The 14,439-nt window shown below is 40.8% G+C and overlaps 2 long non-coding RNA genes across 2 annotated transcripts in view; one reads left to right on the top strand and one right to left on the bottom strand.

Annotated features, from left to right (window-relative positions):
• Positions 1-1,770, top strand: part of LOC128639999 (uncharacterized) — a 96,726-nt gene extending 94,956 nt beyond the window's left edge. The window contains exon 2 of the long non-coding RNA XR_008399281.1: positions 743-1,770. This is a non-coding gene — a long non-coding RNA (uncharacterized LOC128639999). The remainder of the gene's footprint in view (positions 1-742) is intronic.
• LOC128639998 (uncharacterized) overlaps positions 1-14,439 on the bottom strand; it is a 120,682-nt gene that overhangs the window by 71,552 nt on the left and 34,691 nt on the right. The gene's annotated exons all lie outside the window — the stretch shown is intronic.

Here is a 14,439-nt window from a genome sequence, read left to right as displayed (position 1 = left end):
AAAATGTTACAATATATCATAATATTTTAGACCCTTCACCCTCTAGAACATAAGGAGGACACGTCTAAGCTAGAAGTTTATAGTAAATATACAGAGAAATGTTTGTTTAGGGAATAGCATAATTATAGTTTATGAAAGCAAATGTATTTTTCCCTTTTATTAATTAGTATGGTATCTGCAAAGTGAATTTGGTCATTCCTGATGTTTGTCAAAGAGAGTAATTCTTACCATAAAGATGTGTTTACCTTTAAAAGAACTTGTAGTTTTAAATGATGTTCTGTTTGTATGCTTTCCTCATACAGGAGTGTGAGAGAATTTAGGTTGGAGAATTATAAACATTATAGATAGCAGCCATCCAGAATAAAGCAACACAAGGTTCTTTTATTTTTAGAAGTTCAAAGTGACATTGTAAAGAAATTCATTTATTTTTATTGACTGTTTTCTTTTTTCCATTCTTACTACAGGGCAGGCCTTAGCATAAGTTTTAGCATAACCATTCAGGCCCTTGATGAAGTCTGACAGGTTTTCACTTGCTTAGTATTCACGCAGTATCATTTAAAAGTGTATAGAGAAGTTGTAAATTATTCTCTGAGAAATATCAATGTATTTAGTTTGTATTATATATCAACAATGTTTTGTTTGATTTTAAATGACATAGGATGAAAGTGACGTTTTATTTGGACATAATTGTGATTGTATTGCGGTGTGTACTCATCCTGTACTGTTTCTGTTTGCTTCCTAGACTCCCTGTGACTCGAGTGTTTGCTTGCCATGGGTATCCACTGGTTGCCTTGTCTACCCCATGAACAAACCATCAGATTTCCAGTATCTCCCTGCGGAAGAACCGTGGATAAGCACCCCTACTGCAAATGAACTGTTGGAGAACTGTATTATAACAAAGTGTCAAGGTGCCGCGCTCTCAAATGGACAAAGACTGTTCTTAAAGTGTTCAGAGGCCACCCAGAGACAGTTGTGCTGTTGCTATGTCATGCTTTACTGTGGAAAAGGAACTGTTGGACATATTGGGGGGTGCTAGCAATGCAGGTGGAGAGAGAGAGAAGATGCAGCGTTGTTTGGGGGTAGATGGGGGGCTGGTTGGGTCTCTGTGCCGGTAGACCGGTAGTTTTGGGAAGGCTGGAAGATAGATGGAGGGTATTGGAGGGGTTGTACCTATATGCAGTGACAATTAGCCTATAAAAGTATATCACGACATAGGAATATTTTTCTGTTTAGTTTTCTTATAGAGTTCTGTTACCATAATATAAGGCTTTACTAATTTTCTACGCCTGTCTATTTTTATGTTATTCTGTTAGAATAAAAGGATGGTATGTTAGGGGTAATATGAACCTGACGGCAGCCATCTTGTTCCTCGCAGCCATCTTGTGATGATTAGTATCCATTTTGTAATGATTAGACTTTTATTATACTGGGTTATTATGTAGTGAGAACTATGTGCATGTTATGATAATTTCCTTAGCTGTTCGGCCTTGTCAATGTACCCTGGTCCTACGCCCAGAATAAGATAGAATAAGATAATGTCAACAAGACGGTTCAGAAACCTTGTTGTCTCCACAGATGGTAGTTTATTATGACTCTGTAAGTATTGTTATGAGAAACTCATGTTCCAGCTTTTCCTTGTATTTTGCTCTGTATAACTGTGTAAAATGACGCGGTCCAAACGTGTCATCCCCTTAACCCTATGTGCTGTCAGTGTACACTATAAGACATGATTACACTGTTCAATAAAGATGAATTGGCTTTCGATCATAATGCTGCGTGGTCTGAGTCATTCTAAGGGGCCCTTATCAGATAATCTACATATGCCTCAGGTGGTACACTGGCTCCGTGGCTTCGGCCTGACCTGACACTTACCCCCCTGGGGGGACACCTAACAGGTAGATTAATTCCAAACTGCCTTTATTCCATTTAGTGAAACAGAGTTGGCTGTGGGCCAACTCTGTTTCCCTATATGGATTAAAGGCTGTTTGGAATTATTGTATGTGTCTGCCTGCTCTATATTTAAAGGTTTGTTGCCGCATCTTTGGTACATTTGGAAACTTATATATATATATATATATATATATACTAGGCGATAAGCCTGCCCAGAGGGCAGTCAATGTTTAAAAAATTACAATCCCCCAACAAAATAAAAAACTGTAAAATTACAGAAAAAAATAAACAAAGCTATCCAAAATGAAAAATTTAAACCTAAACCTATAAAATAAAAAATCCCCCACAAAGTAAAAACACCCCCTAATCTACTAATAAACTACCAATAGATCTAAAAATGGACTTTTGTAGGGCATTGCCCTAAGTTAAACAGCTCTTTTACTAAATAAAAATACCAATTACCCCCTAACAGTAAAACCCCCCACTCAACCAACCCCCCTAAAAAAAACCTAAGCTAACCATTGCCCCTAAAGGGGCATTTGTATAGGCATTCAGCTCTTTTACTGCCGTTAAAAGGACAATCAGCTCTTTAGCAGCCCATTAAATCCCTAATCTTAAAAATAATAAACCCCCAAAAATAAAAAATAAAATCCTAAAACTAAGCCCCAAATAGGTACTCACCGTTCCTGAAGTCCGGCAGAGAAGGTCGTCTTCCAGGCGGCTCCATCATCTTCTATCTTCATCCGGAGCAAAGGCGGGGCAGAGCGGAGGTGCGGAGCGGTCTTCCCTGATGCGTGGATCTGGAGCGGTGGTTCTCAGCGGCGGTCTTCAGAGGCAGCGATCCTTAGCGGCGTGGAGGCTCTTCTTCATCCGATCTCTGGCGTACACTAAAAATTTAATGGAAGGTACTGCAATCAATTTGGGGTACCTTGCATTCCTATTGGCTGAAATTTTGAAATCAGCCAATAGGATTAGAGCTACTGAAATCCTATTGCCTGTTCAAATCAGCCAATAATATTTCAGTAGCTCTCATTCTATTGGCTGATTTCAAAAGTTCAGCCAATAGGAATGCAAGGTACCCCAATCAATATGGGGTACCTTGCATTCAATCTAAAGTGTGCGATGGACGATCCCATGAAGAGGACCCTCCATGCCGCTGAGGACAACCACTGCTGAAGACCGCCGCTGAGAACTGCAGCTGGGGATCCATGCATCAGTGAAGTCAGCTCCGCACCTCCGCTCCACACCGCCTTCGCTCCGGATGAAGATAGAAGATGATGGAGTCGCCTGGAAGAAGACCGTCTCAGCCGGACTTCAGGAACGGTGAGTACTTATTTGGGAGTTACACTTAGGCTTTTTTTTTTTTTTTTTTTTTATTTAAAGATTAGGGATTTAATGGGCTTGTAAAAGAGCTGAATGCCATTTTAAGGGCAGTAAAAGAGCACATACAAATGCCCCTTTAGGGGCAATGGGTAGTTTAGGCTTTTTTAGTGTAAGGCTTTTTTATTTTGGGGGGTTTGGTGGGTGGGGACTAAGTATTTTTTAAATGCAAAAGAGTTGTTTAATTTAGGGCAATGCCCTAAAATAAGTCCCTTTTAAGGGCTATTGATAGTTTAGTTTAGATTAGGGGGTGTTTTTATTTTGGGGGGGATTTTTATTATCATAGGGATTAGGTTTCATTTTTTTTATTTTGGATAGTGTTGTTTATTATTTTTTATAATGTTAGCCTTTTTTATTTTCTGTATTGTTAGATTAATGTAATGTAATTTTTTTTAATTTTAATTGTAATGTAGTATTTTTTTATGTAATTAAAGGTTTAATTAAGGGGGTGTTAGGTTAGGGGGCTTATTGCTCTCCGCATTAAGTGATGTCTGTCGGACCTGATCCATACTGTCGGATCAGGTCCAACAGACTTAATAAATATGCCTCATTAAATGCATTCTTCATATAAATGCATCTCAAAAAACATTTCTCCAACATTGGTGTGTCCGGTCCACGGCGTCATCCATTACTTGTGGGAAATATTCTCCCCCACAGGGAAAGGCAAGGAGAGCACACAGCAAGAGCTGTCCATATAGCTCCCCCTCTGGCTCCGCCCCCCAGTCATTCTCCTTGCCGCTCTGAACAAGTAGCATCTCCACGGGGATGGTGAGGAGTTTGTGGTGTTAGTTCATTTTTCCCCTCAGGGGAAACGGTAAGCCATTTTTCTTTCACCTCAGCAAAAAAGATAACAGGCTTCCCCTTTTTGATTTTTATGCTGGTAGACACTGACAGGGGCCAAATCGATTGTTTTTTATTACAATATGATGGCAATTGAAATGTTTTATAAGCTCATATACACTTGGGGACGTTTTTTATTGATCTGGCTTGCTTTAGACACCTAAATCTAGTCAGGAAGGCCCCTTCACTCTAGTGTACTGAGGGAGGAGGCCTCATTTTGGCACTTCAGTTAATTTCAAGGCAGTGCATGCAGTTCCATGTGAGAGGGTCCTGTGGCTCAGAAAGTGACTCCAGAAGGCTTATTTCTGTGGATGATTGACCCCTAAGAAAGGTAAAAGCTGCAGCAATGCTGTAAGCAGGGATTGTGGTGTATAAAAACGGTTAAATCCAACCATTAGCTCCGGTTTGCTTGTTTTAAGAGCTAGAGTCTCCATATTTGCTGTGCATTAAGACACTGGGGTCCAAATTTCAGAAAAATCGGATATTGCCTTCATAGTTTTTTGAACATTCAGAAATAAAGTGTGTCATTTTATTATTTAAAGAGACAGTAACGTTTTTGTTTAAAATCGTTTTTATTGCATTGTTTGCCTGCCTAAATCTGTTTAACATGTCTGTGCCATCAGATAACCTATGTTCTGTGTGTGTAGAGACAAATGTGGTTCCCCCTTCGAGTGTTTGTGATAATTGTGCCATAGCGTCCAAACAAAATGAGGACAGCTCTGTTACATTTCATAATGTTGCCAAGATGATTTATCTAATGAAGGTAGTGGGGATAGTTCTACATCCTCTCCTTCTGTGTCTACACCAGCTTTGCCCGCGCAGGCGACACCTAGCGCGCCAGTGCTTATTTCTATGCAACAATTAACAGCAGTAGTGGATAATTCTATAGCAAATCTTGTATCCAAACTGCCAGCATTTCAGAGAAAGCGTGGTTGTTCAGCTTTAAATACAGATAAAAGGGATGAACAATCAGACGCTGACGATGCTTTATCTATTTTACCCTCACATCAATCGGAATTGGCTGTGAGGGAAGGGCTGTCTGAGGGTGAAATTTCAGACTCAGGAAAAATTTCTCAACAGGCAGAACCTGATATAGTAGCATTTAAGTTTAAGCTAGAACATCTCCGCGCTTTGCTAAAGGAGGTATTAGCTACTCTGGATGACTGTGATTCTATGGTAGTACCAGAGAAGTTGTGCAAATTGGACACATTTTTTGAGGTCTCAGTGCACGACAACGCTTTTCCAATACCCAAAAGGGTAGCGAACATAGTGGAAAAGGAGTGGGAGAAGCCAGGTGTACCCTTTGCCCCACCTCCTATATTTAAGAAAATGTTTCCCATAGTAGACCCTAGAAGGGACGCATGGCAGACGGTCCCGAAGGTTGAGGGAGCTGTTTCAACACTAGCGAAGCGCACCACTATTCCTATAGAGGACAGCTGCGCTTTCAAAGATCCTATGGATAAAAAATTGGAAGGATTGCTTAAAAAGATTTTTGTTCAGAAAGGGTTCATCCTTCAACCAGCTACGTGTGTTATTACTGTCACTTCAGCGGCGTCCTTTTGGTTCGAGGAACTAGAAAGGTCGCTCCAGAAAGAGACTTCCTATGAAGAAGTCACGGACAGAATTCACGCATTAAAATTAGCTAATTCCTTTATATTGGATGCCGCCTTTCAAATAACGAAATTGGCGGCGAAAAACTCAGGTTTTGCTATAGTAGCGCGGAGGGCGCTTTGGCTGAAATCCTGGTCGGCAGATGTGTCGTCCAAGACTAAGTTACTTAATATTCCTTTCAAGGGTAAGACCCTTTTTGGGCCGGAATTGAAGGAAATTATTTCAGACATCACTGGGGGTAAGGGCCATGCCCTCCCACAGGATAGGCCTTTTAAGGCTAAGAACAAGTCTAATTTTCGTTCCTTTCGCAATTTCAGGAACGGACCGGCTAATAACTCCACTGCCGCTAGACAAGAAGGTAACGCGGCCCAGCCCAAACCCACTTGGAAGCCCATGCAAGGCTGGAACAAGGGTAAACAGACCAAGAAACCTGCTGCTGCTAACAAGACAGCATGAAGGGGTAGCCCCGATCCGGGACCGGATCTGGTAGGGGGCAGACTATCTCTCTTCGCTCAGGCTTGGGCAAGAGATGTTCCGGATCCCTGGGCACTAGAGATAGTCTCCAAGGGATACCTGCTAGAGTTCAAGGGACTTCCTCCAAGGGGAAGGTTCCACCTGTCTCGCTTATCTTCAGACCAGATAAAGAAACAGGCATTCTTACATTGTGTAAGAGACCTATCAAAGATGGGAGTGATAAACCCAGTCCCCTCTGGGGAACAAGGTCTAGGTTTTTACTCAAACCTGTTTGTGGTTCCCAAAAAAGAGGGAACTTTCAGGCCAATTCTGGATTTAAAGATATTAAACAAGTTCCTCAGTGTTCCATCCTTCAAAATGGAAACCATTCGGACAATCTTGCCGACAATCCAGCAGGGTCAATATTTGACTACCGTGGATCTAAAGGATGCGTATCTGCATATTCCAATCCACAAAACTCATCATCAGTTCCTGAGGTTCGCCTTTCTGGACAAACATTACCAGTTTGTGGCTCTTCCATTCGGTTTAGCCACCGCTCCCAGAATTTTCACAAAGGTGCTAGGGTCCCTTCTAGCGGTCCTAAGGCCGAGGGGCATCGCTGTAGCACCTTATCTAGATGACATCCTAATCCAAGCGTCGTCTCTTTCCAAAGCAAGGGCCCACACAGACATTGTGTTGGCTTTTCTCAGATCTCACGGGTGGAAGGTGAACATAGAAAAGAGTTCACTGTCACCGTCCACAAGGGTTCCTTTTCTGGGAACAATAATAGATTCTGTAGAAATGAAGATCTTCCTGACAGAAGTCAGAAAGCTAAAGCTTCTAAACGTTTGTCGAGTTCTTCATTCTATTCCTCAACCCTCCATAGCTCAGTGCATGGAAGTAATAGGACTAATGGTCGCAGCAATGGACGTGGTTCCTTTTGCTCGAATTCATCTAAGACCATTACAGCTGTGCATGCTCAATCAGTGGAATGGGGACTATACAGACTTGTCTCCCCAAATTCAAGTAGACCAGGTAACCAGGGACTCACTTCTCTGGTGGTTGACCCAGGATCACCTGTCTCAGGGAATGAGTTTCCGCAGACCGGAGTGGGTCATCGTCACGACCGACGCCAGCCTCTTGGGGTGGGGCGCGGTCTGGGACTCCCTGAAAGCTCAGGGCCTATGGTCTCGGGAAGAGTCGCTTCTCCCGATAAACATTTTGGAACTAAGAGCAATATTCTATGCGCTCCTGGCTTGGCCTCAGCTAGCGGAAGCCAGGTTCATAAGATTTCAGTCGGACAACATAACGACTGTTGCGTACATCAATCATCAGGGGGGAACAAAGAGTTCCCTAGCGATGAAGGAAGTAACCAAGATTATCCAATGGGCAGAGAATCACTCCTGCCATCTATCTGCTATTCACATCCCAGGAGTAGACAACTGGGAGGCGGACTATTTGAGTCGTCAGACTTTCCATCCGGGGGAGTGGGAACTCCACCCGGAGGTCTTTGCTCAGTTAACCCAATTATGGGGCATTCCAGACATGGATCTAATGGCGTCCCGTCAGAACTTCAAGATTCCTTGCTACAGGTCCAGATCCAGGGATCCCAAGGCGACTCTAGTGGATGCATTAGTGGCGCCTTGGTCGTTCAACCTAGCATATGTGTTTCCACCATTTCCTCTCCTTCCCAGGCTCATAGCCAGGATCAAACAGGAGAAGGCCTCTGTGATTCTGATAGCTCCTGCGTGGCCACGCAGGACTTGGTATGCAGACCTGGTGAATATGTCATCGGCTCCACCATGGAAGCTACCTTTGAGACAGGATCTTCTAGTACAAGGTCCATGCGAACATCCAAATCTAGTTTCTCTGCAGCTGACTGCTTGGAAATTGAACGCTTGATTTTATCCAAGCGTGGGTTTTCGAATTCTGTGATAGATACTCTGGTCCAAGCCAGAAAACCTGTGACTAGAAAGATTTACCATAAAATATGGAAAAAATATATCTGCTGGTGTGAATCCAAGGGATTCTCCTGGAGTAAGATTAAAATTCCAAAGATTCTCTCCTTTCTCCAAGAAGGTTTGGATAAAGAGTTGTCAGCTAGTTCTCTAAAAGGACAGATTTCTGCTTTATCTGTCTTGTTACACAAACAACTGGCAGCTGTGCCAGATGTACAAGCTTTTGTTCAGGCTTTGGTTAGAATCAAGCCTGTTTACAGACCCATGACTCCTCCTTGGAGTCTAAATTTAGTTCTTTCAGTTCTTCAAGGGGTTCCGTTTGAACCTTTACATTCCATAGATATTAAGTTATTATCTTCGAAAGTTCTGTTTTTGGTTGCTATTTCTTCTGCTAGAAGAGTTTCTGAATTATCTGCTTTGCAATGTAATCCACCCTATCTGGTTTTCCATTCAGATAAGGTTGTTTTGCGTACTAAGCCTGGTTTTCTTCCAAAAGTTGTTTCCAACAAGAATATTAACCAGGAAATAGTTGTTCCTTCTCTGTGTCCGAATCCAGTTTCAAAGAAGGAACGTTTATTACACAATTTAGATGTTGTTCGTGCTTTAAAGTTCTACTTAGAAGCAACAAAAGATTTTAGACAAACCTCATCTTTGTTTGTCGTTTACTCTGGTAAGAGGAGAGGTCAAAAAGCTACTGCTACCTCTCTCTCTTTCTGGCTGAAAAGCATTATCCGATTGGCTTATGAGACTGCCGGACGGCAACCTCCTGACCGAATCACAGCTCACTCTACTAGGGCTGTGGCTTCCACTTGGGCCTACAAGAACGAGGCTTCTGTTGATCAGATATGTAAGGCAGCGACTTGGTCCTCTCTGCACACTTTTGCCAAATTCTACAAATTTGATACTTATGCTTCTTCGGAGGCTATTTTTGGGAGAAAGGTTTTGCAAGCTGTGGTGCCTTCCATTTAGGTAACCTGATTTGCTCCCTCCCTTCATCCGTGTCCTAAAGCTTTGGTATTGGTTCCCACAAGTAATGGATGACGCCGTGGACCGGACACACCAATGTTGGAGAAAACAGAATTTATGCTTACCTGATAAATTACTTTCTCCAACGGTGTGTCCGGTCCACGGCCCGCCCTGGTTTCCTAATCAGGTTGAAATTTTTTTTCTTTATACACTACAGTCACCACGGCACCCTATAGTTTCTCCTTTTTCTCCTAACCGTCGGTCTAATGACTGGGGGGCGGAGCCAGAGGGGGAGCTATATGGACAGCTCTTGCTGTGTGCTCTCCTTGCCTTTCCCTGTGGGGGAGAATATTTCCCACAAGTAATGGATGACGCCGTGGACCGGACACACCGTTGGAGAAAGTAATTTATCAGGTAAGCATAAATTCTGTTTTTATAGTGTAAATACAATTTTTATTTAACAAATGGCATACAAATATAGCATTAAACACTATGGCCTGATGAAATACTGCATGAAAATACCTCTTTTTATTGCACAAATACAGTATTACAAGTGTCATCATTTCCTGGGTCATTTAATATGGCACAATATGTCATGATATCTGTGCAGTATGTTACTTTACGGAATAACAACTAGTATTTCTACACACTGTTGCACACATTTTAACTAACACTGAACTAACCTAAAAAACTGACTGGTTTTGCATTTCGCAAATATATATATAAAAAAAAATTGTTTAATGATTATTTGTTTTAATATTTAAATCTATAGTCCCAGTGTTCTCCTCAGGACCAATTTAGGGCTAGATTACAAGTGGCACGCTAACAGTTGTGCGCGAGTGATATCGTGTTTATCACGCCTGTTTGCCCTTATTGGCCTAGATTACAACTTTTGCGGTACGCCTATACCACTGAAAAGTTGGACTTTACGAGCGGAATAGTCAGGTCACCCATATTACAAGGTGCGTTGGTACAGCTATACCGCTAGCGTTTTAGCCTATAACGCAATGATCCATTCCACACTCAAAAAAGGCTTTTGAGTGTGGAATTTTCACCAAAATTAAAAAAAAAAACGTATCTTACAATAAACTACCAAAAGCCCTTAAAAGGGCCTGTTGTGGGGCATTGCCCTAAAGAAATCAGCTCTTTTTTGAAAAAAAAAAATCCCCCCCTAACAATTACAACCCACACCCACCCAAACCTCCAAAATATAAAAGACCTAACTAAATAGAAGCATTTGTATGGGCATTGCCAATAAAACAGCAATCAACTCTTTTGCTGCCCATTAAAAAATACTCACCATTCCTGAAGTCCAGCGGTGAAGGTATTCTTCCAGGCAGATCCATCTTCATCCAGCGTGGGGCCATCTTCTTTCTTCATCCCGGTGGCATGGAGCAAAGGCGAAGTGGAGCGGAGCTAGAACAGCGGCCACAAAGACATCCAGCGTGGAGGGTCCTTTTTATGCGATTGTCCGCCGCACACTGAAGATTGAATGCAAGGTACCCGTTTTATGTTGGGGTAACTTGCATTCCTATTGGCTGAAAATTTCAAATCAGCCAATAGGATGAGAGCTACTTAAATCCTTCAGATACATCTTTGTCTCTTAGGCTAGACGTTAAAGATACTCTTGGTTAGAGAAGTGGTGCGTGTAGAGAAGATATGGTCTTGTTAGTCATCAAAGCCCTGTTTGGCATGATAGTATCTTATATAAGAGGGATGGATGGTTTGAATCTGTGTCTAAAAGGGACAGGAGTTCTGAGTAAATCATTTAAAGACTTTATTAGTGGCAATTTAAACTAAAGAAGGGGGATAGTGTTGACATATCCACCTGTCCCCAGAGCATGACAAAACAGTTAACCAATGTTTACATTCTAGTCTATTTAATGAAAAAAAAACACTACTTTGAATAATGTAAGCAGGGTGTATTAACCATGCAAAAGGATTTGATAATTCTAGAAATGTTCTTAGTGCAATCTGCACATATGCTCGCAGTTTAGCAAGTAAATTACCTGAACTTACTGCAATGATTCATGATAAGTTGGATTTGGTAGCTACAGTGACACTCACGACTCTCATACCTGTTACATTTCTGTACGTGAAAGAAAATATTAAAGTAAATGAAATTGTAAAAACCATCGACAATGTAGAAAGTGTTTGGTTAACTATAGAAACTGAAGGGAAACAGAGGTTTAGAATAGGGGTAGTATATAGGCCTCCATTACAGGATGAAGCATCAGATCAACTATTAATTGATTAAATAGCCAAATTTATAGTGAAGGGCAAGGTTATAGTAGAGGGGAACTTTAATATATTCTAGACTCTTTACAAGTGGAATCTGTTGAACAACTAGTAAAAGAACCAACACGTAAAGGAATTATATTAGATTTAGTACTTACAAACAGTTATATAGTATCTGAAGTGTCTGTGGTCTGGATGAGAACTTAGGCCTAGATTTGGAGTTTGGCGGTAGATGGGCTGTTAACGCTCCGCAGGCTTTTTTCTGGCCGCACCATAAAATTAACTCTGGTATCGAGAGTTCAAAAAAATGCTGCGTTAGGCTCCAAAAAAGGAGCGTAGAGCATTTTTACCGCAAATGCAACTCTCGATACCAGAGTTGCTTACGGACGCGGCCAGCCTCAAAAACGTGCTCGTGCACGATTCTCCCATAGGAAACAATGGGGCTGTTTGAGCTGAAAAAAAACCTAACACCTGCAAAAAAGCAGCGTACAGCTCCTAACGCAGCCCCATTGTTTCCTTAGGGAAACACTTCCTACGTCTGCACCTAACACTCTAACAAGTACCCCGAGTCTAAACACCCCTACCCTTACACTTATTAACCCCTAATCTGCCGCCCCCGCTATCGCTGACCCCTGCATTATATTATTAACCCCTAATCTTCCGCTCCGTAAACCGCCGCAACTTACATTATCCCTATGTACCCCTAATCTGCTGCCCCTAACACCGCCGACCCCTATATTATATTTATTAACCCCTAACCTGCCCCCCACAACGTCGCCGCCAGCTACTTACAATAATTAACCCCTAATCTGCCGAGCGGACCTGAGCGCTAGTATAATAAAGTTATTAACCCCTAACCCGCCTCACTAACCCTATCATAAATAGTATTAACCCCTAATCTGCCCTCCCTAACATCGCCGACACCTAACTTCAATTATTAACCCTTAATCTGATGACCGGAGCTCATCGCTACTATAATAAATGGATTAACCCCTAAAGCTAAGTCTAACCCTAACACTAACACCCCCCTAACTTAAATATAATTTAAATCTAACGAAATTAATTAACTCTTATTAAATAAATTATTCCTATTTAAAGCTAAATACTTACCTGTAAAATACATCCTAATATAGCTACAATATAAATTATAATTATATTGTAGCTATTTTAGGATTAATATTTATCTTACAGGCAACTTGGTAATTATTTTAACCAGGTACAATAGCTATTAAATAGTTAAGAACTATTTAATAGTTACCTAGTTAAAATAATAACCAAATTACCTGTAAAATAAATCCTAACCTAAGTTATAATTAAACCTAACACTACCCTATCAATAAATTAATTAAATAAAATACCTACAATTACCTACAATTAACCTAACACTACACTATCAATAAATAAATTAAATACAATAGCTACAAATAACTACAATTACATAAACTAACTAAAGTACAAAAAATAAAAAAGAACTAAGTTACAAAAAATAAAAAAATATTTACAAACATAAGAAAAATATTACAACAATTTTAAACTAATTACACCTACTCTAAGCCTCCTAATAAAATAACAAAGACCCCCAAAATAAAAAAATGCCCTACCCTATTCTAAATTAATAGAGTTAAAAGCTCTTTTACCTTACCAGCCCATAACAGGGCCCTTTGCGGGGCATGCCCCAAGAAAATCAGCTCTTTTGCCTGTAAAAAAAAACATACAATACCCCCCCCCAACATTACAACCCACCACCCACATACCCCTAATCTAACCCAAACCCCCCTTAAATAAACCTAACATTAAGCCCCTGAAGATCTTCCTACCTTGTCTTCACCATCCAGGTATCACCGATCCGTCCTGGCATCCGGTGCTGAAGAGGTCCAGAAGAGGGTCCAAAGTCTTCCTCCTATCCGGAACAGCCAATAGAATGCGAGCTCAATCTGATTGGCTGATTGGATCAGCCAATAGGATTGAACTTGATTCTGATTGGCTGATTCCATCAGCCAATCAGAATATTCCTACCTTAATTCCGATTGGCTGATAGAATCCTATCAGCCAATCGGAATTCGAGGGACGCCATCTTGGATGACGTCCCTTAAAGGAACCGTCATTCGTCGGGAGACGCCGAAAGAAGAGAATGGATCCGCTTCGGCTGCTTCAACATGGACCCGCTCCGCACCAGATGGAAGAAGATCGAAGATGCCGCTTGGAGAAGATGTTTGCCGGTCCGGATGTCCTCTTCTTGCCGGATAGGAGGAAGACTTTGGACCCTCTTCTGGACCTCTTCAGCACCGGATGCCAGGACGGATCGGTGATACCTGGATGGTGAAGACAAGGTAGGAAGATCTTCAGGGGCTTAGTGTTAGGTTTATTTAAGGGGGGTTTGGGTTAGATTAGGGGTATGTGGGTGGTGGGTTGTAATGTTGGGGGGGGGTATTGTATGTTTTTTTTTACAGGCAAAAGAGCTGATTTTCTTGGGGCATGCCCCGCAAAGGGCCCTGTTCAGGGCTGGTAAGGTAAAAGAGCTTTTAACTCTATTAATTTAGAATAGGGTAGGGCATTTTTTTATTTTGGGGGTCTTTGTTATTTTATTAGGGGGCTTAGAGTAGGTGTAATTAGTTTAAAATTGTTGTAATATTTTTCTTATGTTTGTAAATATTTTTTTATTTTTTGTAACTTAGTTCTTTTTTATTTTTTGTACTTTAGTTAGTTTATGTAATTGTAGTTATTTGTAGAAATTGTATTTAATTTATTTATTGATAGTGTAGTGTTAGGTTTTATTGTAGGTAATTGTAGGTATTTTATTTAATTAATTTATTGATAGGGTAGTGTTAGGTTTAATTATAACTTAGGTTAGGACTTATTTTACAGGTAATTTTGTTATTATTTTAACTAGGTAACTATTAAATAGTTCTTAACTATTTAATAGCTATTGTACCTGGTTAAAATAATTACAAAGTTGCCTGTAAAATAAATATTAATCCTAAAATAGCTACAATGTAATTATAATTTATATTGTAGCTATATTAGGATTTATTTTACAGGTAAGTATTTATCTTTAAATAGGAATAATTTATTTAATAAGAGTTAATTAATTTCGTTAGATGTA

The sequence above is a fragment of the Bombina bombina genome, chromosome 9 (genome assembly GCF_027579735.1).
Source record: "Bombina bombina isolate aBomBom1 chromosome 9, aBomBom1.pri, whole genome shotgun sequence".
Taxonomy (NCBI): Eukaryota; Metazoa; Chordata; class Amphibia; order Anura; family Bombinatoridae; genus Bombina; species Bombina bombina.
This window is presented reverse-complemented; position numbering and strand designations above follow the sequence as displayed.